Source organism: Pseudorca crassidens, unplaced genomic scaffold (assembly GCF_039906515.1).
Source record: "Pseudorca crassidens isolate mPseCra1 unplaced genomic scaffold, mPseCra1.hap1 Scaffold_144, whole genome shotgun sequence".
In the NCBI taxonomy this organism is placed as follows: domain Eukaryota; kingdom Metazoa; phylum Chordata; class Mammalia; order Artiodactyla; family Delphinidae; genus Pseudorca; species Pseudorca crassidens.
Window position 1 is genome coordinate 273,624 of NW_027136071.1, and position 26,076 is coordinate 299,699.

The following is a 26,076-nucleotide window of genomic DNA, read 5'->3' on the forward strand; positions in this document are numbered from 1 at the left end:
GTTTCCTGAAACATCTAAAAAACAAAGCAACAGAGCCTATGGCACTTCCACTTATGGTCCTATAGCTTAGGGAAATTAAAATCAAAAAGACACAGCCACCCCAAAATTTGGGACGGCTCTGTTTACAAGAACCTCGTTTACGGTACAAGTTCAATATTGCAGAAAGTGAAAAATGGATAAAGAAGTTGTGGTACTTACGTACAATGCAATATCACTCAGCAATGAAATCTATGTCATCAGGCCCATAGCAGCATAATGAGTGGATTCAGGTATGATGATTCTAACTGAAATAAGTCACACAGAAAATGAAACAGCATGAGATATCACTAATACACGGAATGTAAACTTGGCTACACAGAAACTGAATTACAAAATAGAACAGGGACTCAAATTTAGAAAACCATCTTATGCTTGCTTAAGGGGAAAGGTGAGTTGGGGTGCTGCATAAAAGCAAAGTTTGAAATTAGCACAGATACTGTTCCATAAGCCAAATATGGAATAGACAAGACCTACCCCTTGCTCAACGTAATGGATTCAGCAATGAGGTATCACCTCACACCTGGTAGAATAGGCATCATAGAAAATCTACAAACAAAAAATGCTGGAAAGGGTGTGGAGAAAAGGAACCCTCTTCCACTATTGTTGGGAATATAAATTGATACAGTCATTATGGAGAACAATATGGAATTTCTTAAGAAACTAACAATAGAATTACCATATGATACAGCAATCCCAGTACTGGACATATACCCAGACAAATCCATAAATCAAAAAGAGACATTCACCGCAATGTTCATTGCATCACTATTTACAATATCGAGGTAATGGAAGCAACCTAAATGCCCACAGACAGACGAATGCATAAAGCCGTGGTACATATATAAAATGGAATATTACTAAGCCATGAAAAGGAATGAAATTGGGTCATTTGTAGAGACGTCGATGGATCCAGAGACTGTCATACAGAGTGAAGTAAGTCAGAAAGAGAAAAACAAATCTTGTATATTCATGCATATATGTGGAACCTAGAAAAACTGTACAGATTAACCATTTTGCAAGGCATAAATAGAGCAACAGATGTAGACAACAAACGTATGGACAACAAGGGGGGAAAGCTGTTGGGGGGGTGGTGGTGGGAGGAGTTGAGAGACTGGGATTGGCATGTATACATTTATATGTATTAAATAGATAACCAATAAGAACCTGCTGTATAAAAATATAAAATAAAATTCAAAATTAAAAAGAAATAAAATTTAAAAAATAAAACAGAAAAAACAATTATTCCCTGCACATACATGTATTTATATGAATAATTTATTTCCATGCTTATATCTGTAAATACAAAAAAGAGGAATAAAATCTACCTTGAACCAAAAACGAAAAAGAGAAAAAAAACACAGAACCCACCAGTTACACAGAGGAAAACCGTATCAGGGCACTTGCTCCAGTTGTAAACAATTCTGAAGTTGGTCAGTGGTGGGGAATCGTCTCCCATTCAGCCAGCAGCCCCCACGCAACAAGCGTCCTCATTGCAAAGCTGGGGCACCGTGCCAGGGCATCTGTGAGTAAACGTGAGCTGAGCCCCAGGCCAGTTGCTGCTGAACTATTCCCACCTGTCCCAGGTAAAACACCTGAATATATACAAGGACTTGAAAGCCTAGAGGAAGGGCCATGGAGCCACACGAGTGACAGCATGCCGGCCGACTTGGTGCCTGCAGGCCAGCCAGGATGGTCCTGGCCCTGGGTGCTCTTCTGGAAGATTTCCATTTCCCTGCCTGAGATACCCGTCCTGTCCCTGCCCCCACTGCTTTTTTCCTTCCTCACCTCTGCCCAGGGAGAAATTCCAGCAGCAGGTATGGGTGACACATCCTCTTCTTTAGCAGGTGGCAGCCTGGCAACTGCTGCAGAAAGTCCAGCAGAGCCCCACTCACACTGGGCCACCCACAAAGCCGTGGCCTCTCCCTCCCTCCCACCAGCCCAGCCCCGAGACTGCTGACAGGGCAGAGAAAATGGCGTCAGGCACGGCTGCAGGGGCTCTTGCTGCCTGGAGTGGTATTTATATTGATCTCAACCCAGGCACACCTGGGGAGGGCTGGCCGGCACGGTAAGTCTGCCCAGGTCAGCCAATCATCACCCCTCAGGGGCTCACAGTTGAAGAAAATGGAACTTGCTGAAGCGGCTAGGTCCAAGGAACAGGTGTGGGCTCCCGAGAGTCAGGATAGACAAGGGGCTGCAGCTTTGGCTTGTTTTCTAATCATTTTATCTGGCCCATGAGTGGGAGACAACTTCAAGAAAACCCTCTCCTAATGAGAGGAACCCAGGAGTCAGGGAGAGGAGGGGTGGGTGGTGGTTGGAGACAGAGGCCTGGTGCCCCGGGTGCAGTGGAAGTCTCTGGAAGACCAGGTGGAGGGAGGCCGCACGGAGTGATGCCCAGGGTCACAGACCTGTCACAGCTGCTGTTTGTTAGTTCAAGTCCTGCTCTGAGGTGCTCTGTGTCAGCTCTGAGCGACAGGTGAGCTGGGGGTGCTCTGCAATGAGGGCTATGTGCACGGTTCCTGTGTGCCCAGCCCTGCCACAGTATCTGCAAGGGTAGCTCTGTATTCTGGGAGGGGCCTGACCACGAGAGCCCCGTGGGCTGGGGTGGGGGTGGGGTACCTGCCCAGGTGAGCTCCATATTCTGGGATTGGTCTGACCACGAGAGTCCCATGGGCTGCTGGGGACCTGGTAAAGGATGTCAGGACAGTCAGTGAAGCCACCGAGGATATACCTCCAGTTGCTCCTAATTCCTACACCCTGCTGGTCATTCTACCAACCACCAGGACATGGTATTCTGTATTAGTCTTCAATGATGCCTTCTTTTGTATTCCATTAGTCCCAGAGTCACAAGAAATTTTGGCTTGTGAGTGGCAGGACTCAACATACAACTAAAACAATACTTCCGGGCCGTTCGGCCCCAAGGGTGCAAAAATTCCCACACCATCTTTGGGGAAAGCTTAGCTAAAGACCTAAAAGTTCTACCTCTGGAAAAGGAAACCCTCCTTCAATATGCAGGCGACATTCTGATCGCTAGCCCTACTAAGGAGGCCTCTGAACTACCAAGCCAATAAAGGATAGAAGTTGTCCAAGAAAAAGCTCAAATATCACAGACTGCAGTGACCTGCCTGGGCTTCATTCTCACAGAAGGTCGGAGAAGCCCATCCCAGGAAAGGGAAGAAACCATTTTCAGCCTTACCCCTTTCTAAAATTAGAAGACAGCTTAGGGGTTCCTGGGGAGGCCAGGGTTTGCTGCTTCTGGATCCCTAAATACAGTCTACTAGCTGGGCCTCTATATGAAACACTGAAAGGAAAAGATGATGATCCTTTTGAATAGAATCCAGAAGTGGTCTTTCAAGAATGGAAAGAGCAGTCAATTCAGACCCTTGCCCTGGAACTCCCTAATTTAGCTAAACCCTTTGACCTTTACATTCCCGGTGAAAGGTGAATCGCCATTGGAGAATTAGTGCAAAAACTGGGACCACTTGAAATGGAACAATGCAAGAATGCCATCCAGGTAGGATAAACTACGGTCACTAAGGGGCTTGGCCCACTGCCACATCTGGCCAAGATACTGGCGGTATCTAAAAACCTGGAAATCAGCAGCCCAAAAGGCCACCTCCCTCCTAAGGGAAAAGGACCCCACGTGGTGATCCTAACCACCAACCATGCCCTGAAGTTGCAGGGTTCGCTCCGTGGGCACACCGACCTCGAGTGAGGAGGCCCTCCAACTCCAACATCCAGAGAGATAACCGGGGGCAACAGGGCACCATGACGACTCGTGTGAACATCACTTGACCTGGAGTTTCTCTCATAAAACAACAAGAGTGTGTCCCAAAAGAGTAGACTACTGCTTGCAGGACTTACTGCACCCAGAGGGGAGCTAATAATCTTGGCGGGGGAACAGTATACCACACTGTCACCATAGAAAAGCCTACAGACACCGTGATGATGGTGGCCAATAAGACCGGCTGGACTCCTGTTTACTTCAAAAGGCTGTTGACTCAGTGGCCATCATGGTCCTTGATCACCACTGACCCTGGACTGTCTGGGAGTTGAGCGGGCAGGGCTCTGACACCTGGTGCTGTTTGTACGTTAATTCAGGGGCCTAATTGAAGAAAGCACAGACTACTGGTCAGAGCATCTAGGCTGGCAGAAACGGTCAGCCTAAGGTGGCCAAACAAATGTGGGGCGGGGTGAAACCGGCCCCCACAGCGTCTCTGCACATCTCTTTCCTGGACCCTTAAAGGTCATTAGAATCTATAACACTTCCAATGCTGGTGTTCAGGTGGACGAGCAGGGAGGCAGGGGTCCTGGGGACAATCAACGTCACCGGGAGGCTGCTGGGGAGAAGCTCTGACCCTCGCCCCAGGGTATGAGGGCTCCCAACTCAGCACTCAGCAGTTACAGAAGAAGGGTCTGCACCCTCAGCACTCCAAGAATGAGGAACGGGACAAAAAGCAGAGGAGGGGTTTGTCCCCAGCAAAGCCCATTAAAAATCCCTGGGAGATAAAAATAGAATCTGGGCAATAAAGTCAAGTCTAACCTTTTTTATCCTTTGTGCTTTGTCTAATTTCACGTGCTCCTAGGGTCCCGCATGCAGAGGTTCCACACCCGGCACTTCAGACCAGATTTCCTAGTGCAGAATGGCTGGGTCGACACCTCAGCTCCTGGGGCCCAGTGCAGACTCCACGATATAGAGCCTGAGCTACAGCCAACCCAGCCCTCGAGAGCTCCGCCCCCTCCTTCCCTCCCACTGACTCTGACAGGATCTCTACACAGCAGCCCAGCCCACAGCCCACGGGGTAGTGCATGCTCTCACCTCTCCATTCTCTGATCAAAATATAAAGTTTCCTTTGCTTGTGAACCAAACTCAGTCTCGATCTGTTGGCCCCAATGACACTGGGCAGGGGGACACTTGTTGGGGTCCACTCTGGAGGATCAGTAACAGAAATTGAGACTATTGTAACCTCAATGAACAGATGTGTGAGCCAAACTGTAGTTAACATAGAACAGTGTATAAGGCTCGGGTAAAATAAGATGTTTTTAACACTTCCATTTGATATTTCCATCACTTTTTATAAGCAAGTTCAGTGAAAAGGTTTGTCTTATTTGTCAGGTCAATATTAGAGAAACGAAGTGATTTCTTTCCAAGGATGTACATCTAATAATCTTGGTTAAACCTTCAATCCTGTTTTAAATGCTTTTCCATTGAAAATGATACCTCTCTTTCAGCTCCCCCATTTCTGAGAAGTATAAAATCTTATAATTTATTATTACCAAAGGGGAAAGGTGGGAGGAGGGATAAATTAACAGTTTGGAATTAACACATACACACTGCTATGTATAAAATAGATCATCAACAAGGAACTACTGTATAGCACAGGGAACTACACTCAACATTTTGCAATAACCTATAAGGGGAAATACTCTGAAAAAGAATAGATATTTTTATTGACATCATCTATCAATGACAGTTAAAGTGTAGCCTAAGGGAAGCTGGTGGTGAGTGCTTCTGACCCTGAAGACTTCAATTATCTAAAGTTTGGACTCTGCCTACTTCCCAAGGCCCTTAATGAACATATGTGTAGCCGTAGCTTAAAAACTTCCCCAGTTTGGGTTTCGGGGAGACACTGATTTTGAAAAAGCCCTGGTGTTCTCCTTACATGAATGGGACTCTTCCTACTGCTAAAACATGTCTGTCACACCCAGAGGATGGTATACCGTCTGATCGGGAAGAGTTTGGAAAAGGCATCTCATCTCCTCATCTCCTGGTGCTCGGGTTCACCCCTCCAGCATCTTTACTAACAGTCTCCCCACTTGGAGATGTCAGCACTGTCAACATCCTGTTGCGTACAGTTTGGAATTTGTCCAGAGGATGAAGCGGAAAGATGAGGAACAATGAGAGACAAGTCCTAGGTGTTCAGACAGGCACATGTCACTCTAATTTCCAATCAGGAAGACGAATTGACCAAAGGCTAGGGTTGCCCATGGAAACAGTATAGGGCTTGAGGAAATCCCGCTGCTTTGTGGCCAGTTCCCATAAACACAAGTTGAACAATGGAACTCAGGGGCAGTAAAATTCACAAAACTGCAGAGTTGAAAATATCCATCACTGAAAAATGTCTTGAGGAAAGTCAAAGAAAAGGACTTGTAAGCAAGGGAGAATGGCAGGAAAGGGATTTGAGGAGGTAGAAAGGACTCGCCATTAAGCACAAGAAAAGGAGCTGAACATTGCAGTTGGCCAAAAAGGGTGTATGCGTTTTTTTCTGTATATATTCAAGAAAAGGGCATACACTTTTTTAGCCAACCAAACAGGTGGGCACTGGAAGTCAATACTACAAAAGATATCACTTCGCATCAGTCAGAAGAGCCATCCTCATAAAGCGTAAACAACAGAAATGCAGGACAGGGCAACGAGAAGAGGGAGCCCTGTGAGACTTATAGTGGAAATGTATATTGCCAACGGCCATTCTGGAGAAGTGTATTGTGTTTACTAAAGCATCTAAAAAATGAGCTACAGAGCATAGGGCACTTGCACTCATGGGCGTATATCTTGGGAAAAACAAAAATCGAGAGGACACAGGCACCCCAATGTTTACCCCCTCTCTGTTTAAAAGATCCTCGACTAGGATATAACTTAAATGTCTCTGGAGGGAAAAAATGGATAGAGATGTGGTACTTAGGTAGAGTGGAATATTATTCAGCCTGGAAATCAATGAAATATGGCCAGTTGTAACAACTCCCGAGGAGTTACGTATGATCATTCTAAGTGACAGAATTCAAAAAGAAAAAGACACATATCATAAGCTATCACTTAAAGGTGGAATCCAAAATGGCTACACATGAAATAAATTACAAAACAAAAACATAGTCAAATATGTAGAAAACACGCATAAGGCTGCTAAACGGGAAAGGTGGGGAGGGGTGAGGCATCATCCAGGAGGTTGAAATTAGCAAAGATACCATTCCAAATACCAAACTGATAATCAACAAGGCCTACACGGTAGCTAAAAGAACTGCACTCAGCACACTCAAGTCACCGGAAAAGAATATATACGACTGGTAAGAATCTGAAAAAGAATTTATTGATGTCTCTCTGTACGTGAATCAAGTGGATGTACAGCAGCAAGAAACAGAGCTTTGAAAATCAGCTGTAACCAATATAGTAATAAATTGAAAAAAATAAACGACAGAGAGACAGAGAAAACCTCTTACAAGTTTTCCTCAGGGACGGTGATGCAACATGGATTGAACACATCTAGACCCACAGCAGGATGAGACATAAGGCTGGAAACTGTTTGCGCTAAGAGAAATGTGAGGTTGGGTGAGGAAATGCACACCCTTTAAAGTAATACTACCTGGTACCCATTCAATGGGTCCCAAATCTGCAGGTTCAAGGGATCTTCCTACAGCTAAAACATGCATGGAAAACCCAGAGGACTGTACACCATGTGATCGGGAGATGTGTCTAAAATGCACCTCATTTATCCTCTCCTGGTGCTCCTGTTCACCATTCCAGCCACGCTACTTAGAATCTCCCCACTTGGAGAATCAGCACATTTAAACTTCTGTTTCACACATTTTGCAAATTGTGAGGAGGATGAACGGGAAGAGGGGGAACCAATGAGAGAATAGTTGTAGGGGTTTGGACGGGCACATATCACTCTAATTTCCCATTAAGAATAAGAATTAAAGAAAGGCTCAGCCTGCCTCGCCGGAGCCAAAATAGGGCCTGAAGCAATCCTGCGGGTTTGAGGCCAGCTCACAAAAGAGCAACTTAAAAAATGGAGCTCAGGGTCACTGCAATTCACAAACCTGCAGAGTTATAAATGAAAACTAACGTCCAAAAATATGTTGAGGTAAGGCAAAGAAGAGGATCTGAATGCAAGACAGAATTGCAAGAAACAGATTTCAAGAGATAGATTGGACTCGTCTTTAACGCACATGAAAAGCGGCAGAATTTCGACAATGATGCAGTTGGCCCAAAAGGGCGTATGCGTTTTTTCCTGATTATATCCAGGAAAAAAACGCATACGCACTTTATGGGCAACGAAGCAAGCAAGCAATGCAAATGTGCACAACAAAGAAGTCTCATTTCCCACCAGTCAAAAGGGCCATCCTAAAAAATTGTAAAAACCAGAAATGCAGGACAGGCCATGGAGAACAGGGAGCCTTTATACGCTGATGGGCAGTGTGTGAACTGCCGAGAGCCACTCTGGAGAAGTGTATGGTGGTTCCTAAATCATCTAAAAAACAGAGCTACAGAGCATAGGACACTTCCAATCATGGGAGTATATCTAGGGAAGTCTAAAATCAACAAGACACAAGCACACCACAGTTTAGGGCTACTCTGTTTACAAGAACCTCAACTTCAGTACACCTTAAATATCCCAGGAAAGAGAACAATGGATAAAGAAGATGTGGTACTTATGTACAATGGAATATCTCTTCACCATGAAATCAATGTAATAAGGCTAGTAGAAGGATAAAGAGTGGATTTAGGTCCGATAATACTACTTGAAATAAGTCAAACAGAAAAAGAAACATATCATAAGATATCACTTATAGAGGGAGGGTAAATATGGCTGCACAAGAAATGAATTACAGAACAGAACAGTGTCTCACATTTAGAAAACACACTTATGTCAGCTTAAGGGGAAAGGAGAGGTGGGGTGATGCATAAAACCAGAGTTTGAAATTAGCACAGATACCGTTCAATAAACCAAATAGGTATTAGACAAGATCTACACCTTGCTCAATGAACTGGCCTCAACACACCCTATACACCGCAGAGAAATATATCTGAGTAATAAGAATCTTAAAACCCATGTATTGATGTATCTCCATAAGGGAATCAAGTGTGTGCAGAGCGGCACAAACACAGCAGTGAAAATGAGCTAAACCCCATTATAGAAATAAATTTTAAAAACAAAACGCTGAAACAATGAAAGAGAGAAAAATTCTTACAAAATTCGCTCAGGGGCTGTGATGCAACCTGGATTGACCACATATAAACCCACAGCTGGATAAGACATAAGGCTGGACACTTGGGGCTGAGAGGATTGGTGAGCTTTGGTGAGCAACTGCCGAAAGTTTAATGCAATACTTCATGCTACTCATTCCAAGGGTCCCAACACTCCAGGTTGAAGGGAATCTTCCTACAGCTAAACCATGCTTGGGAAACCCAGCGACTGGTATACCATATGATCGGGAAAGGTTTCTAAAACGCACCTCATTTTTCCTCTCCTGGGGCTCCGGATCGACATTCCAGCCACTTTACTAACAACATCCCCACATGGAGAGTCAATGCCTTTAAGTTCTGGTATTGCACAGTCTGCAGTTAGTGCGGAGGATGAATGGGAATAGGGGGAACCACTGAGAAACTAGCTGTAGCGGTTTCAATGGGCACATGTCACTCTAATGTCACATCAGTAAGAAGAATTAACCAAAGGCACAGCAAGGTGCCCCAGAAGAAAAATAGGGCTTCAAGGAATCCTGTGGTTATGGGGCAAGACCACAAAAATAAGAGCTGAAAAATGGAGCTAAGGGCCACTGCAATTCAAAAACCTGCAGAGTTATAAAGGCCAACTATTTTCAAAAAATATATTGAGGTAAGGCTATGAAGAGGCACTGAAAGCAAGGCAGAATTGCAGGAAACCGATTTCAGTAGGTAGACTGGAATTGCATTGAAAGCATAGGAAAAGAGGCGGAACGTCCACAATGATGCACTTGGCCAAAAAGGGCGTATGCGTTTTTTCCTGAATATATTCAGGAAAAAACGCATACGCACTTTTTGGCCAACCAAGCAAGCTTGCAAAGGAAATCTGCACTACAATGAACTCTCACTTCCACCGGGTCAAAAGGGCCATCTGAAAAAAGTGTAAAATCCATAAAGGCACCACAGGCCATGGAGAACTGGGAGCCTTCTTATGCTGATGGGCGGGATGTAAATTGCCAACAGCCACTCGGGAGAAGTGTATGGTGTTTCCTGAAACATCTAAAAAACAAAGCAACAGAGCCTAGGGCACTTCCACTTATGGTCCTATAGCTTAGGGAAATTAAAATCAAAAAGACACAGCCACCCCAAAGTTTGGGACGGCTCTGTTTACAAGAACCTCGTTTACCGTACAAGTTCAATATCGCAGAAAGTGAAAAATGGATAAAGAAGTTGTGGTACTTACGTACAATGCAATAACACTCAGCAATGAAATCTATGTCATCAGGCCCGTAGCACCATAATGAGTAGATTCAGGTATGATGATTCGAACTGAAATAAGTCACACAGAAAAGAAACATCATAAGGTATCACTAATACACAGAATGTGAACTTGGCTACACATGAACTGAATTACAAAACAGAACAGGGTCTCAAGTTTAGAAAACCAACTTATGCTTGCTTAAGGGGGAAGGTGAGTTGGGGTGCTGCATAAAACTAGAGTTTGATATGAGCACAGATAAATTTCCTTAAGCCAAATATGGAATAGACAAGAGCTACTCCTTGCTCAACGAAATGGACTCAACACCCCATATTAAACACCTAAGAATATACCTGACTAGTAAGAATCTTAAAACGTATGGATGGCTATGTCTGAAAGAGAATCAAGCGTGTGTACAGGGGCATAAACACAGCTGTGACAGGATTGGAGAGGTTCAGTGAGCAAATGAAGACCCTTTGAAGTCATATTGCATGGTACCCATTCCACGGGTCTCAACTCTCCAGGTTTAAGGTATTCTTCCTTCAGCTAAAATATGCATGTGGAACCCAGAGTATGATCAACCGTGTGATCGGGAGTCGTGTTCAAATATGTCTCAGTTTTCGTCCCCTGGTACTCGGGTGCAACATTCCAGACGCTTTACTAACACTCTCCCGACTTGGAGAGTCAGTGCCTTTAAACTCCTGTTTGGCCCAGTTTGTAATTTCTGCGGAAGATGAATAGGAATAGGGAGAACCAATGAGAGACAAGCTGGAGGTGTCTGGACGGGCAAATTTAACTGTCATTTCCCACCAGGAAGAGGAATTAACCAAAGGCTCAGCGTGCCATGCCGGAAACAGATTAGGGCCTGAAGCAATCCTGCGGTGTTGCGGCCAGATCAAAAGAAAGCGAGTTGAAGAAAGGAGCTCAGGGGCACTGTAATGCACAAACTTGCAGAGTTATAAATGACAGCTATCGTCCAAAAATATACTGAAGTAAGGCTGCCAAGAGGACTTGAAAGCGGGGCAGAATTGCAGGAAACCGATTTCAGGAGGTAGACTGGAATTGCATTGAAAGCATAGGAAAAGAGGCAGAGCGTCCACAATGATGCACTTGGCCAAAAAGGGCGTATGCGTTTTTTCTTGAATATATTCAGGAAAAAACGCATACGCCCTTTTTGGCCAACCAAGCAAGCTTGCAAAGGAAATCTGCACTACAATGAAGTCTCACTTCCCCCCAGTCAAAAGGGCCATCTGAAAAAAGTGTAAAATCCAGAAAGGCAGGACAGGCTATGGAGAACTGGGAGCCTTGTTATGCTGATGGGCGGGATGTAAATTGCCAACAGACACTCGGGAGAAGTGTATGGTGTTTCCTGAAACATCTAAAAAACAAAGCAACAGAGCCTAGGGCACTTCCACTTATGGTCCTATAGCTTAGGGAAATTAAAATCAAAAAGACACAGCCACCCCAAAGTTTGGGACGCCTCTGTTTACAAGAACCTCGTTTACCGTAAAAGTTCAGTATCACAGAAAGTGAAAAATGGATAAAGAACTTGTGGTACTTACGTACAATGCAGTATCACTCAGCAATGAAATCTCTGTCAGCAGGCCCGTAGCAGCATAATGAGTGGATTCAGGTACGATGATTCTAACTGAAATAAGTCACACAGAAAAAGAAACATCATAAGATATCACTAATACACGGAATGTAAACTTGGCTACACAGGAACTGAATTCCAAAACAGAACAGGGTCTCAAATTTAGAAAACCAACTTATGCTTGCTTAAGGGGAAAGGTGAGTTGGGGTGCTGCATAAAACCAGAGATTGAAATGAGCACAGATAAAGTTCCTTAAGCCAAATATGGAATAGACAAGAGCTACTCCTTGCTCAACAAAATGGACTCAACACCCCATATTAAACGCCTAAGAATGTACCTGACTAGTAAGTATCTTAAAACCTATGGATTGCTATGTCTCCGAAAGAGAATCAAGCATGTGTACAGGGGCATAAACGCAGCAGTGATAGGATTGGAGAGGTTCGGTGAGCAAATGAAGACCCTTTGAAGTCATATTGCATGGTACCCATTCCACGTGTTTCAACTACCCAGGTTTAATGTATTCTTCCTTCAGCTAAAACATGCATGTGGAACCTAGAGTATGATCAACCATGTGATCGGGAGACGTGTTCAAATATGTCTCAGTTTTCGTACCCTGGTACTCGGGTGCAACATTCCAGACGCTTTACTAACACTCTCCCGACTTGGAGAGTCAGTCCCTTTAACCTCCTGTTTGGCCCAGTTTGCAATTTCTGCGGAAGATGAACAGGAATAGCGAGAACCAATGAGAGATTAGCTGGAGGTGTCTGGACGGGCAAATTTAACTCTCATTTCCCACCAGGAAGAGGAATTAACCAAAGGCTCAGCGTGCCGTGCCGGAACCAGATTAGGGCCTGAAGCCATCCTGCGGTGTTGCGGCCAGCTCACAAGAAAGCGAGTTGAAGAAAGGAGCTCAGGGGCAATGTAATTCACAAACCTGCAGAGTTATAAATGACAGCTATCGTCCAAAAATATACTGAAGTAAGGCTGCCAAGAGGACTTGAAAGCGGGGCAGAATTGCAGGAAACCGATTTCAGGAGGTAGACTGGAATTGCATTGAAAGCATAGGAAAAGAGGCAGAACGTCCACAATGATGCACTTGGCCAAAAAGTGCGTATGCGTTTTTTCCTGAATATATTCAGGAAAAAATGCATACAACCTTTTTGGCCAACCAAGCAAGCTTGCAAAGGAAATCTGCACTACAATGAAGTCTCAATTCCCCCCGGTCAAAAGGGCCATCTGAAAAAAGTGTAAAATCCAGAAAGGCAGGACAGGCCATGGAGACCTGAAAGCCTTGTTATGCTGATGGGCGGGATGTAAATTGCCAACAGACACTGGGGACAAGTGTATGGTGTTTCCTGAAACATCTGAAAAACAAAGCAACAGAGCCTAGGGCACTTCCACTTATGGTCCTATAGCTTAGGGAAACTAAAATCAAAAAGACACAGCACCCCAAAGTTTGGGACGCCTCTGTTTACAAGAACCTCGTTTACCGTACAAGTTCAATATCACAGAAAGTGAAAAATGGATAAAGAACTTGTGGTACTTACGTACAATGCAGTATCACTCAGCAATGAAATCTATGTCATCAGGCCCGTAGCAGCATAATGAGTGGATTCAGGTACGATGATTCTAAGTGAAATAAGTCACACAGAAAAAGAAACATCATAAGATATCACTAATACACGGAATTTAACTTGGCTACACAGGAACTGAATTACAGAACAGAACAGGGTCTCAAATTTAGAAAACCAACTTATGCTTGCTTAAGGGGAAAGGTGAGTTGGGGTGCTGCATAAAACCAGAGATTGAAATGAGCACAGATAAAGTTCCTTAAGCCAAATATGGAATAGACAAGAGCTACTCCTTGCTCAACGAAATGGACTCAACACCGCATATTAAACGCCTAAGAATGTACCTGACTAGTAAGTATCTTAAAACCTATGGATTGCTATGTCTCCGAAAGAGAATCAAGCATGTGTACAGGGGCATAAACGCAGCAGTGATAGGATTGGAGAGGTTCGGTGAGCAAATGAAGACCCTTTGAAGTCATATTGCATGGTACCCATTCCACGGGTTTCAACTACCCAGGTTTAATGTATTCTTCCTTCAGCTAAAACATGCATGTGGAACCTAGAGTATGATCAACCATGTGATCGGGAGACGTGTTCAAATATGTCTCAGTTTTCGTACGCTGGTACTCGGGTGCAACATTCCAGACGCTTTATTAACACTCTCCCGACTTGGAGAGTCAGTCCCTTTAACCTCCTGTTTGGCCCAGTTTGCAATTTCTGCGGAAGATGAACAGGAATAGCGAGAACCAATGAGAGACTAGCTGGAGGTGTCTGGACGGGTAAATTTAACTCTCATTTCCCACCAGGAAGAGGAATTAACCAAAGGCTCAGCGTGCCGTGCCGGAACCAGATTAGGGCCTGAAGCCATGCTGCAGTGTTGCGGCCAGGTCACAAGAAAGCGAGTTGAAGAAAGGAGCTCAGGGGCACTGTAATTCACAAACCTGCAGAGTTATAAATGACAGCTATCGTCCAAAAATATACTGAAGTAAGGCTGCCAAGAGGACTTGAAAGCGGGGCAGAATTGCAGGAAACCGATTTCAGGAGGTAGACTGGAATTGCATTGAAAGCATAGGAAAAGAGGCAGAACGTCCACAATGATGCACTTGGCCGAAAAGGGCGTATGCGTTTTTTCCTGAATATATTCAGGAAAAAACGCATACGGCCTTTTTGGCCAACCAAGCAAACTTGCAAAGGAAATCTGCACTACAATGAAGTCTCACTTCCCCCCGGTCAAAAGGGCCATCTGAAAAAAGTGTAAAATCCAGAAAGGCAGGACAGGCCATGGAGAACTGGGAGCCTTGTTATGCTGATGGGCGGGATGTACATTGCCAACAGACACTCGGGAGAAGTGTATGGTGTTTCCTGAAACATCTAAAAAACAAAGCAACAGAGCCTAGGGCACTTCCACTTATGGTCCTATAGCTTAGGGAAATTAAAATCAAAAAGACACAGCCACCCCAAAGTTTGGGACGCCTCTGTGTACAAGAACCTCGTTTACCGTACAAGTTCAACATGACAGAAAGTGAAAAATGGATAAAGAACTTGTGGAACTTACGTACAATGCAGTATCACTCAGCAATGAAATCTATGTCACCAGGCCCGTACCAGCATAATGAGTGGATTCAGGTATGATGATTCTAACTGAAATAAGTCACACAGAAGAAGAAACATCATAAGATATCAGTAATACACGGAATGTAAACTTGGCTACACAGGAACTGAATTACAGAACAGAACAGGGTCTCAAATTTAGAAAACCAACTTATGCTTGCTTAAGGGGAAAGGTGAGTTGGGGGGCTGCATAAAACCAGAGATTGAAATGAGCACAGATAAAGTTCCTTAAGCCAAATATGGAATAGACAAGAGCTACTCCTTGCTCAACGAAATGGACTCAACACCGCATATTAAACGCCTAAGAATGTACCTGACTAGTAAGTATCTTAAAACCTATGGATTGCTATGTCTCCGAAAGAGAATCAAGCATGTGTACAGGGGCATAAACACAGCAGTGATAGGATTGGAGAGGTTCGGTGAGCAAATGAAGACCCTTTGAAGTCATATTGCATGGTACCCATTCCACGGGTTTCAACTACCCAGGTTTAAGGTATTCTTCCTTCAGCTAAAACATGCATGTGGAACCTAGAGTATGATCAACCATGTGATCGGGAGACGTGTTCAAATATGTCTCAGTTTTCGTACCCTGGTACTCGGGTGCAACATTCCAGACGCTTTACTAACACTCTCCCGACTTGGAGAGTCAGTCCCTTTAACCTCCTGTTTGGCCCAGTTTGCAATTTCTGCGGAAGATGAACAGGAATAGCGAGAACCAATGAGACACTAGCTGGAGGTGTCTGGACGGGTAAATTTAACTCTCATTTCCCACCAGGAAGAGGAATTAACCAAAGGCTCAGCATGCCGTGCCGGAACCAGATTAGGGCCTGAAGCCATCCTGCGGTGTTGCGGCCAGCTCACAAGAAAGCGAGTTGAAGAAAGGAGCTCAGGGGCACTGTAATTCACAAACCTGCAGAGTTATAAATGACAGCTATCGTCCAAAAATATACTGAAGTAAGGCTGCCAAGAGGACTTGAAAGCGGGGCAGAATTGCAGGAAACCGATTTCAGGAGGTAAACTGGAATTGCATTGAAAGCATAGGAAAAGAGGCAGAGCGTCCACAATGATGCACTTGGCCGAAAAGGGCGTATGCGTTTTTTCCTGAATATATTCAGGAAAAAACGTATACGCACTTTTTGGCCAACCAAGCAAGCTTGCAAAGGAAATCTGCACTACAATGAAGTCTCACTTCCCCCTGGTCAAAAGGGCCATCTGAAAAAAGTGTAAAATCCAGAAAGGCAGGACAGGCCATGGAGAACTGGGAGCCTTGTTATGCTGATGGGCGGGATGTAAATTGCCAACAGACACTTGGGAGAAGTGTATGGTGTTTCCTGAAACATCTAAAAAACAAAGCAACAGAGCCTAGGGCACTTCCACTTATGGTCCTATAGCTTAAGGAAATTAAAATCAAAAAGACACAGCCACCCCAAAGTTTGGGACGCCTCTGTTTACAAGAACCTCGTTTACCGTACAAGTTCAGTATCACAGAAAGTGAAAAATGGATCAGGAACTTGTGGTACTTACGTACAATGCAGTATCACTCAGCAATGAAATCTATGTCATCAGGCCCGTAGCAGCATAATGAGTGGATTCAGGTACGATGATTCTAACTGAAATAAGTCACACAGAAAAAGAAACATCATAAGATATCATTAATACACGGAATGTAAACTTGGCTACACAGGAACTGAATTCCAAAACAGAAGAGGGTCTCAAATTTAGAAAACCAACTTATGCTTGCTTAAGGGGAAAGGTGAGTTGGGGTGCTGCATAAAACCAGAGATTGAAATGAGCACAGATAAATTTCCTTAAGCCAAATATGGAATAGACAAGAGCTACTCCTTGCTCAATGAAATGGACTCAACACCCCATATTAAACGCCTAAGAATGTACCTGACTAGTAAGTATCTTAAAACCTATGGATTGCTATGTCTCCAAAAGAGAATCAAGCATGTGTACAGGGGCATAAACGCAGCAGTGATAGGATTGGAGAGGTTCGGTGAGCAAATGAAGACCCTTTGAAGTCATATTGCATGGTACCCATTCCACGGGTTTCAACTACCCAGGTTTAAGGTATTCTTCCTTCAGCTAAAACATGCATGTGGAACCCAGAGTATGATCAACCGTGTGAACGGGAGACGTGTTCAAATATGTCTCAGTTTTCGTACCCTGGTACTCGGGTGCAACATTCCAGACGCTTTACTAACACTCTCCCAACTTGGAGAGTCAGTCCCTTTAACCTCCTGTTTGGCCCAGTTTGCAATTTCTGCGGAAGATGAACAGGAATAGCGAGAACCAATGAGAGACTAGCTGGAGGTGTCTGGACGGGCAAATTTAACTCTCATTTCCCACCAGGAAGAGGAAATAACCAAAGGCTCAGCGTGCCGTGCCGGAACCAGATTAGGGCCTGAAGCCATCCTGCGGTGTTGCGGCCAGCTCACAAGAAAGCGAGTTGAAGAAAGGAGCTCAGGGGCACTGTAATGCACAAACCTGCAGAGTTATAAATGACAGCTATCGTCCAAAAATATACTGAAGTAAGGCTGCCAAGAGGACTTGAAAGCGGGGCAGAATTGCAGGAAACCGATTTCAGGAGGTAGACTGGAATTGCATTGAAAGCATAGGAAAAGAGGCAGAACGTCCACAATGATGCACTTGGCCGAAAAGGGCGTATGCGTTTTTTCCTGAATATATTCAGGAACAAACGCATACGCACTTTTTGGCCAACCAAGCAAGCTTGCAACGGAAATCTGCACTACAATGAAGTCTCACTTCCCCCCGGTCAAAAGGGCCATCTGAAAAAAGTGTAAAATCCAGAAAGGCAGGACAGGCCATGGAGAACTGGGAGCCTTGTTATGCTGATGGGCGGGATGTAAATTGCCAACAGACACTAGGGAGAAGTGTATGGTGTTTCCTGAAACATCTAAAAAACAAAGCAACAGAGCCTAGGGCACTTCCACTTATGGTCCTATAGCTTAGGGAAATTAAAATCAAAAAGACACAGCCACCCCAAAGTTTGGGACGCCTCTGTTTACAAGAACCTCGTTTACCATACAAGTTCAGTATCACAGAAAGTGAAAAATGGATAAAGAACTTGTGGTACTTATATACAATGCAGTATCCCTCAGCAATGAAATCTATGTCATCAGGCCCGTAGCAATATAATGAGTGGATTCAGGTACGATGATTCTAAGTGACATAAGTCACACAGAAAAAGAAACATCATAAGATATCAGTAATACACAGAATGTAAACTTGGCTACACAGGAACTGAATTCCAAAACAGAAGAGGGTCTCAAATTTAGAAAACCAACTTATGCTTGCTTAAGGGGAAAGGTGAGTTGGGGTGCTGCATAAAACCAGAGATTGAAATGAGCACAGATAAAGTTCCTTAAGCCAAATATGGAATAGACAAGAGCTACTCCTTGCTCAACGAAATGGACTCAACACCCCATATTAAACGCCTAAGAATGTACCTGACTAGTAAGTATCTTAAAACCTATGGATTGCTATGTCTCCAAAAGAGAATCAAGCGTGTGTACAGGGGCATAAACTCAGCAGTGATAGGATTGGAGAGGTTCGGTGAGCAAATGAAGACCCTTTGAAGTCATATTGCATGGTACCCATTCCACGTGTTTCAACTACCCATGTTTAAGGTATTCTTCCTTCAGCTAAAACATGCATGTGGAACCCAGAGTATGATCAACCGTGTGAACGGGAGACGTGTTCAAATATGTCTCAGTTTTCGTACCCTGGTACTCGGGTGCAACATTCCAGACGCTTTACTAACACTCTCCCGACTTGGAGAGTCAGTCCCTTTAAACTCCTCTTTGGCCCAGTTTACAATTTCTGCGGAAGATGTACAGGAATAGCGAAAACCAATGAGAGACTAGCTGGAGGTGTCTGGACGGGCAAATTTAACTCTCATTTCCCACCAGGAAGCGGAATTAACCAAAGGGTCAGCGTGCCATGCCGGAACCAGATTAGGGCCTGAAGCCATCCTGCGGTGTTGCGGCCAGGTCACAAGAAAGCGAGTTGAAGAAAGGAACTCAGGGGCACTGTAATTCACAAACCTGCAGAGTTATAAATGACAGCTATCGTCCAAAAATATACTGAAGTAAGGCTACCAAGAGTAGTTGAGAGCGGGGCAGAATTGCAGAAAACCGATTTCAGGAGGTAGACTGGAATTGCATTGAAAGCATAGGAAAAGAGGCAGAGCGTCCACAATGATGCACCTGGACAAAAAGGGCGTATGCGTTTTTTCCTGAATATATTCAGGAAAAAACGCATACGCCCTTTTTGGCCAACCAAGCAAGCTTGCAAAGGAAATCTGCACTACAATGAAGTCTCACTTCCCCCCAGTCAAAAGGGCCATCTGAAAAAAGTGTAAAATCCAGAAAGGCAGGACAGGCCATGGAGAACTGGGAGCCTTGTTATGCTGATGGGCGGGATGTAAATTGCCAACAGACACTAGGGAGAAGTGTATGGTGTTTCCTGAAACATCTAAAAAACAAAGCAACAGAGCCTAGGGCACTTCCACTTATGGTCCTATAGCTTAGGGAAATTAAAATCAAAAAGACACAGCCACCCCAAAGTTTGGGACGCCTCTGTTTACAAGAACCTCGTTTACCGTACAAGTTCAGTATCACAGAAAGTGAAAAATGGATAAAGAACTTGTGGTACTTACGTACAATGCAGTATCACTCAGCAATGAAATCTATGTCATCAGGCCCGTAGCAGCATAATCAGTGGATTCAGGTTCGATGATTCTAACTGAAATAAGTCACACAGAAAAAGAAACATCATAAGATATCACTAATACACGGAATTTAAACTTGGCTACACAGGAACTGAATTACAGAACAGAACAGGGTCTCAAATTTAGAAAACCAACTTATGCTTGCTTAAGGGGAAAGGTGAGTTGGGGTGCTGCATAAAACCACAGATTGAAATGAGCACAGATAAAGTTCCTTAAGCCAAATATGGAATAGACAAGAGCTACTCCTTGCTCAACGAAATGGACTCAACACCGCATATTAAACGCCTAAGAATGTACCTGACTAGTAAGCATCTTAAAACCTATGGATTGCTATGTCTCCGAAAGAGAATCAAGCATGTGTACAGGGGCATAAACGCAGCAGTGATAGGATTGGAGAGGTTCGGTGAGCAAATGAAGACCCTTTGAAGTCATATTTTATGGTACCCATTCCACGGGTTTCAACTACCCAGGTTTAAGGTATTCTTCCTTCAGCTAAAACATGCATGTGGAACCCAGAGTATGATCCACCATGTGAACGGGAGACGTGTTCAAATATGTCTCAGTTTTCCTCCCCTGGTACTCGGGTGCAACATTCCAGATGCTTCACTAACACTCTCCCCACTTGGAGAGTCAGCGCCTTTAACCTCCTGTTTGGCCCAGTTTGCAATTTCTGCGGAAGATGAACAGGAATAGGGAGAACCAATGAGAAACTAGCTGGACGTGTCTGAACGGGCAAATTTAACTCTCATTTCCCACCAGGAAGAGGAATTAACCAAAGGCTCAGCGTGCCGTGCCGGAACCAGATTAGGGCCTGAAGCCATCCTGCGGTGTTGCGGCCAGGTCACAAGAAAGCGAGTTGAAGAAAGTAGCTCAGGGGCACTGTAATGCACAAACCTGCAGAGTTATAAATGACAGCTATCGTCCAAAAATATACTGAAGTAAGGCTGCCAAGAGGACTTGAAAGCGGGACAGAATTGCAGGAAACCTATTTCAGGAGGTAGACTGGAATTGCATTGAAAGCATAGGAAAAGAGGCAGAACGTCCACAATGTTGCACTTGGCCAAAAAGGGCGTATGCATTTTTTCTTGAATATATTCAGGAAAAAACGCATACGCACTTGTTGGCCAACCAAGCAAACTTGCAAAGGAAATCTGCACTACAATGAAGTCTCACTTCCCCCCGGTCAAAAGGGCCATCTGAAAAAAGTGTAAATTCCAGAAAGGCAGGAAAGGTCATGGAGAACTGGGAGCCTTGTTATGCTGATGGGCGGGATGTAAATTGCCAAGAGACACTCGGGAGAAGTGTATGGTGTTTCCTGAAACATCTAAAAAACAAAGCAACAGAGCCTAGGGCACTTCCACTTATGGTCCTATAGCTTAGGGAAATTAAAATCAAAAAGACACAGCCACCCCAAAGTTTGGGACGCCTCTGTTTACAAGAACCTCGTTTACCGTACAAGTTCAGTATCACAGAAAGTGAAAAATGGATAAAGAAGTTGTGGTACTTACGTACAATGCAGTATCACTTAGCAATGAAATCTATGTCATCAGGCCCGTAGCAGCATAATGAGTGGATTCAGGTTCGATGATTCTAACTGAAATAAGTCACACAGAAAAAGAAACATCATAAGATATCCCTAATACACGGAATATAAACTTGGCTACACAGGAACTGAATTCCAAAACAGAACAGGGTCTCAAATTTAGAAAACCAACTTATGCTTGCTTAAGGGGAAAGGTGAGATGGGGTGCTGCATAAAACCAGAGATTGAAATGAGCACAGATAAAGCTCCTTAAGCCAAATATGGAATAGACAAGAGCTACTCCTTGCTCAACGAAATGGACTCAACACCGCATATTAAACGCCTAAGAATGTACCTGACTACTAAGTATCTTAAAACCTATGGATTGCTATGTCTCCAAAAGAGAATCAATCGTATGTACAGGGGCATAAACGCAGCAGTGATAGGATTGGAGAGGTTCGGTGAGCAAATGAAGACCCTTTGAAGTCATATTGCATGGTACCCATTCCACGGGTCTCAACTCTCCAGATTTAAGGTATTCTTCCTTGAGCTAAATCATGCATGTAGAACCCAGAGTATGATCAACTGTGTGAAAGGGAGACGTGTTCAAATATGTCTCAGTTTTCCTCCCCTGGTACTCGGGTGCAACATTCCAGACGCTTTACTAACACTCCCCCACTTGGAGAGTCAGTGCCTTTAACCTCCTGTTTGGCCCAGTTTGCAATTTCTGCAGAAGATGAACAGGAATAGGGAGAACCAATGAGAGACTAGCTGGAGGTGTCTGGACGGGCAAATTTAACTCTCATTTCCCACCAGGAAGAGGAAATAACCAAAGGCTCAGCGTGCCGTGCCGGAACCAGATTAAGGCCTGAAGCCATCCTGCGGTGTTGCGGCCAGGTCACAAGAAAGCGAGTTGAAGAAAGGAGCTCAGGGGCACTGTAATGCACAAACCTGCAGAGTTATAAATGACAGCTATCGTCCAAAAATATACTGAAGTAAGGCTGCCAAGAGGACTTGAAAGCGGGACAGAATTGCAGGAAACCTATTTCAGGAGGTAGACTGGAATTGCATTGAAAGCATAGGAAAAGAGGCAGAACGTCCACAATGATGCACTTGGCCAAAAAGGGCGTATGCATTTTTTCTTGAATATATTCTGGAAAAAACGCATACGCACTTGTTGGCCAACCAAGCAAACTTGCAAAGGAAATCTGCACTACAATGAAGTCTCACTTCCCTCCGGTCAAAAGGGCCATCTGAAAAAGGTGTAAAATCCAGAAAGGCAGGAAAGGTCATGGAGAACTGGGAGCCTTGTTATGCTGATGGGCGGGATGTAAATTGCCAAGAGACACTCGGGAGAAGTGTATGGTGTTTCCTGAAACATCTAAAAAACAAAGCAACAGAGCCTAGGGCACTTCCACTTATGGTCCTATAGCTTAGGGAAATTAAAATCAAAAAGACACAGCCACCCGAAAGTTTGGGACGCCTCTGTTTACAAGAACCTCGTTTACCGTACAAGTTCAGTATCACAGAAAGTGAAAAATGGATAAAGAACTTGTGGTACTTACGTACAATGCAGTATCACTCAGCAATGAAATCTATGTCATCAGGCCCGTAGCAGCATAATGAGTGGATTCAGGTTCGATGATTCTAACTGAAATAAGTCACACAGAAAAAGAAACATCATAAGATATCACTAATACACGGAATGTAAACTTGGTTACACAGGAACTGAATTCCAAAACAGAACAGGGTCTCAAATTTAGAAAACCAACTTATGCTTGCTTAAGAGGAAAGGTGAGTCGGGGTGCTGCATAAAACCAGAGATTGAAATGAGCACAGATAAAGTTCCTTAAGCTAAATATGGAATAGACAAGAGCTACTCCTTGCTCAACGAAATGGACTCAACACCGCATATTAAACGCCTAAGAATGTACCTGACTAGTAAGTATCTTAAAACCTATGGATTGCTATGTCTCCAAAAGAGAATCAATCGTATGTACAGGGACATAAACGCAGCAGTGATAGGATTGGAGAGGTTCGGTGAGCAAATGAAGACCCTTTGAAGTCATATTGCATGGTACCCATTCCACGGGTCTCAACTCTCCAGATTTAAGGTATTCTTCCTTGAGCTAAATCATGCATGTAGAACCCAGAGTATGATCAACTGTGTGAAAGGGAGACGTGTTCAAATATGTCTCAGTTTTCCTCCCCTGGTACTCGGGTGCAACATTCCAGACGCTTTACTAACACTCTCCCCACTTGGAGAGTCAGCGCCTTTAACCTCCTGTTTGGCCCAGTTTGCAATTTCTGCGGAAGATGAACAGGAATAGGGAGAACCAATGAGAGACTAGCTGGAGGTGTCTGGACGGGCAAATTTAACTCTCATTTCCCACCAGGAAGAGGAGATAACCAAAGGCTCACCGTGACGTGCCGGAACCAGATTAGGGACTGAAGCCATCCTGCGGTGTTGCGTCCAGGTCACAAGAAAGCGAGTTGAAGAAAGTAGCTAAGGGGCACTGTAATTCACAAACCTGCAGAGTTATAAATGACAGCGATCGTCCAAAAATATACTGAAGTAAGGCTGCCAAGAGGACTTGAAAGCGGGGCAGAATTGCAGGAAACCGATTTCAGGAGGTAGACTGGAATTGCATTGAAAGCATAGGAAAAGAGGCAGAACGTCCACAATGATGCACTTGGCCAAAAAGGGCGTATGCGTTTTTTCCTGAATATATTCAGGAAAAAACGCATACGCACTTTTTGGCCAACCAAGCAAGCTTGCAAAGGAAATCTGCACTACAATGAAGTCTCACTTCCTTCCGGTCAAAAGGGCCATCTGAAAAAAGTGTAAAATCCAGAAAGGCAGGACAGGCCATGGAGAACTGGGAGCCTTGTTATGCTGATGGGCGGGATGTAAATTGCCAACAGACACTCAGGAGAAGTGTATGGTGTTTCCTGAAACATCTAAAAAACAAAGCAACAGAGCCTAGGGCACTTCCACTTATGGTCCTATAGCTTAGGGAAATTAAAATCAAAAAGACACAGCCACCCCAAAGTTTGGGATGGCTCTGTTTACAAGAACATCGTTTACAGTACAAGTTCAACATCGCAGAAAGCGAAAAATGGATAAAGAAGTTGTGGTATTTACTTACAAAACAATATCACTCAGCAATGAAATCTATGTCATCAGGCCCTTAGCAGCACAATGAGTGGATTCAGGTATGATGATTCTAACTGAAATAAGTCACACAGAAAAACAAACATCATAAGATATCAGTAATACATGGAATGTAAACTTGGCTACACAGGAACTGAATTACAGAACAGAACAGGTTCTCAAATTTAGAAAACCAACTTATGCTTGCTTAAGGGGAAAGGTGAGTTGGGGTGCTGCATAAAACTAGAGATAGAAATGAGCACAGATAAAGTTCCTTAAGCCAAATATGGAATAGACAAGAGCTACTCCTTGCTCAACGAAATGGACTCAACACCACATATTAAACGCCTAAGAATGTACCTGACTAGTAAGTATCTTAAAACCTATGGATTGCTATGTCTCCGAAAGAGAATCAAGCATGTGTACAGGGGCATAAACGCAGCAGTGATAGGATTGGAGAGGTTCGGTGAGCAAATGAAGACCCTTTGAAGTCATATTGCATGGTACCCATTCCACGGGTCTCAACTCTCCAGGTTTAAGGTATTCTTCCTTCAGCTAAAACATGCATGTGGAACCCAGAGTATGATCCACCATGTGAACGGGAGACGTGTTCAAATATGTCTCAGTTTTCCTCCCCTGGTACTCGGGTGCAACATTCCAGACGCTTTACTAACACTCTCCCCACTTGGAGAGTCAGCGCCTTTAACCTCCTGTTTGGCCCAGTTTGCAATTTCTGCAGAAGATGAACAGGAATAGGGAGAACCAATGAGAGACTAGCTGGAGGTGTCTGGACGGGCAAATTTAACTCTCATTTCCCACCAGGAAGAGGAAATAACCAAAGGCTCAGCGTGCCGTGCCGGAACCAGATTAGGGCCTGAAGCCACCCTGCGGTGTTGCGGCCAGCTCACAAGAAAGCGAGTTGAAGAAAGGAGCTCAGGGGCACTGTAATTCACAAACCTGCAGAGTTATAAATGACAGCTATCGTCCAAAAATATACTGAAGTAAGGCTGCCAAGAGGACTTGAAAGCGGGGCAGAATTGCAGGAAACCGATTTCAGGAGGTAGACTGGAATTGCATTGAAAGCATAGGAAAAGAGGCAGAACGTCCACAATGATGCACTTGGCCAAAAAGGGCGTATGCGTTTTTTCCTGAATATATTCAGGAAAAAACGCATACGCCCTTTTTGGCCAACCAAGCAAGCTTGCAAAGGAAATCTGCACTACAATGAAGTCTCACTTCCCCCCGGTCAAAAGGGCCATGTGAAAAAAGTGTAAAATCCAGAAAGGCAGGACAGGCCATGGAGAACTGGGAGCCTTGTTATGCTGATGGGCGGGATGTAAATTACCAACAGACACTCGGGAGAAGTGTATGGTGTTTCCTGAAACATCTAAAAAACAAAGCAACAAAGCCTAGGGCACTTCCACTTATGGTCCTATAGCTTAGGGAAATTAAAATCAAAAAGACACAGCCACCCCAAAGTTTGGGACGGCTCTGTTTACAAGAACCTCGTTTACAGTACAAGTTCAGCATCGCAGAAGGTGAAAAATGGATAAAGAACTTGTGGTACTTACGTACAATGCAGTATCACTCAGCAATGAAATCTATGTCATCAGGCCCTTAGCAGCACAATGAGTGG

At 44.2% G+C, this 26,076-nt stretch overlaps 1 long non-coding RNA gene across 1 annotated transcript in view; it reads right to left on the bottom strand.

Annotated features, from left to right (window-relative positions):
- The window catches only part of LOC137218068 (uncharacterized), a 114,436-nt gene that overhangs the window by 36,084 nt on the left and 52,276 nt on the right, over positions 1-26,076 (bottom strand). Inside the window, exon 2 of the long non-coding RNA XR_010940431.1 lies at positions 14,953-15,034. This is a non-coding gene — a long non-coding RNA (uncharacterized lncRNA). The remainder of the gene's footprint in view (positions 1-14,952; positions 15,035-26,076) is intronic.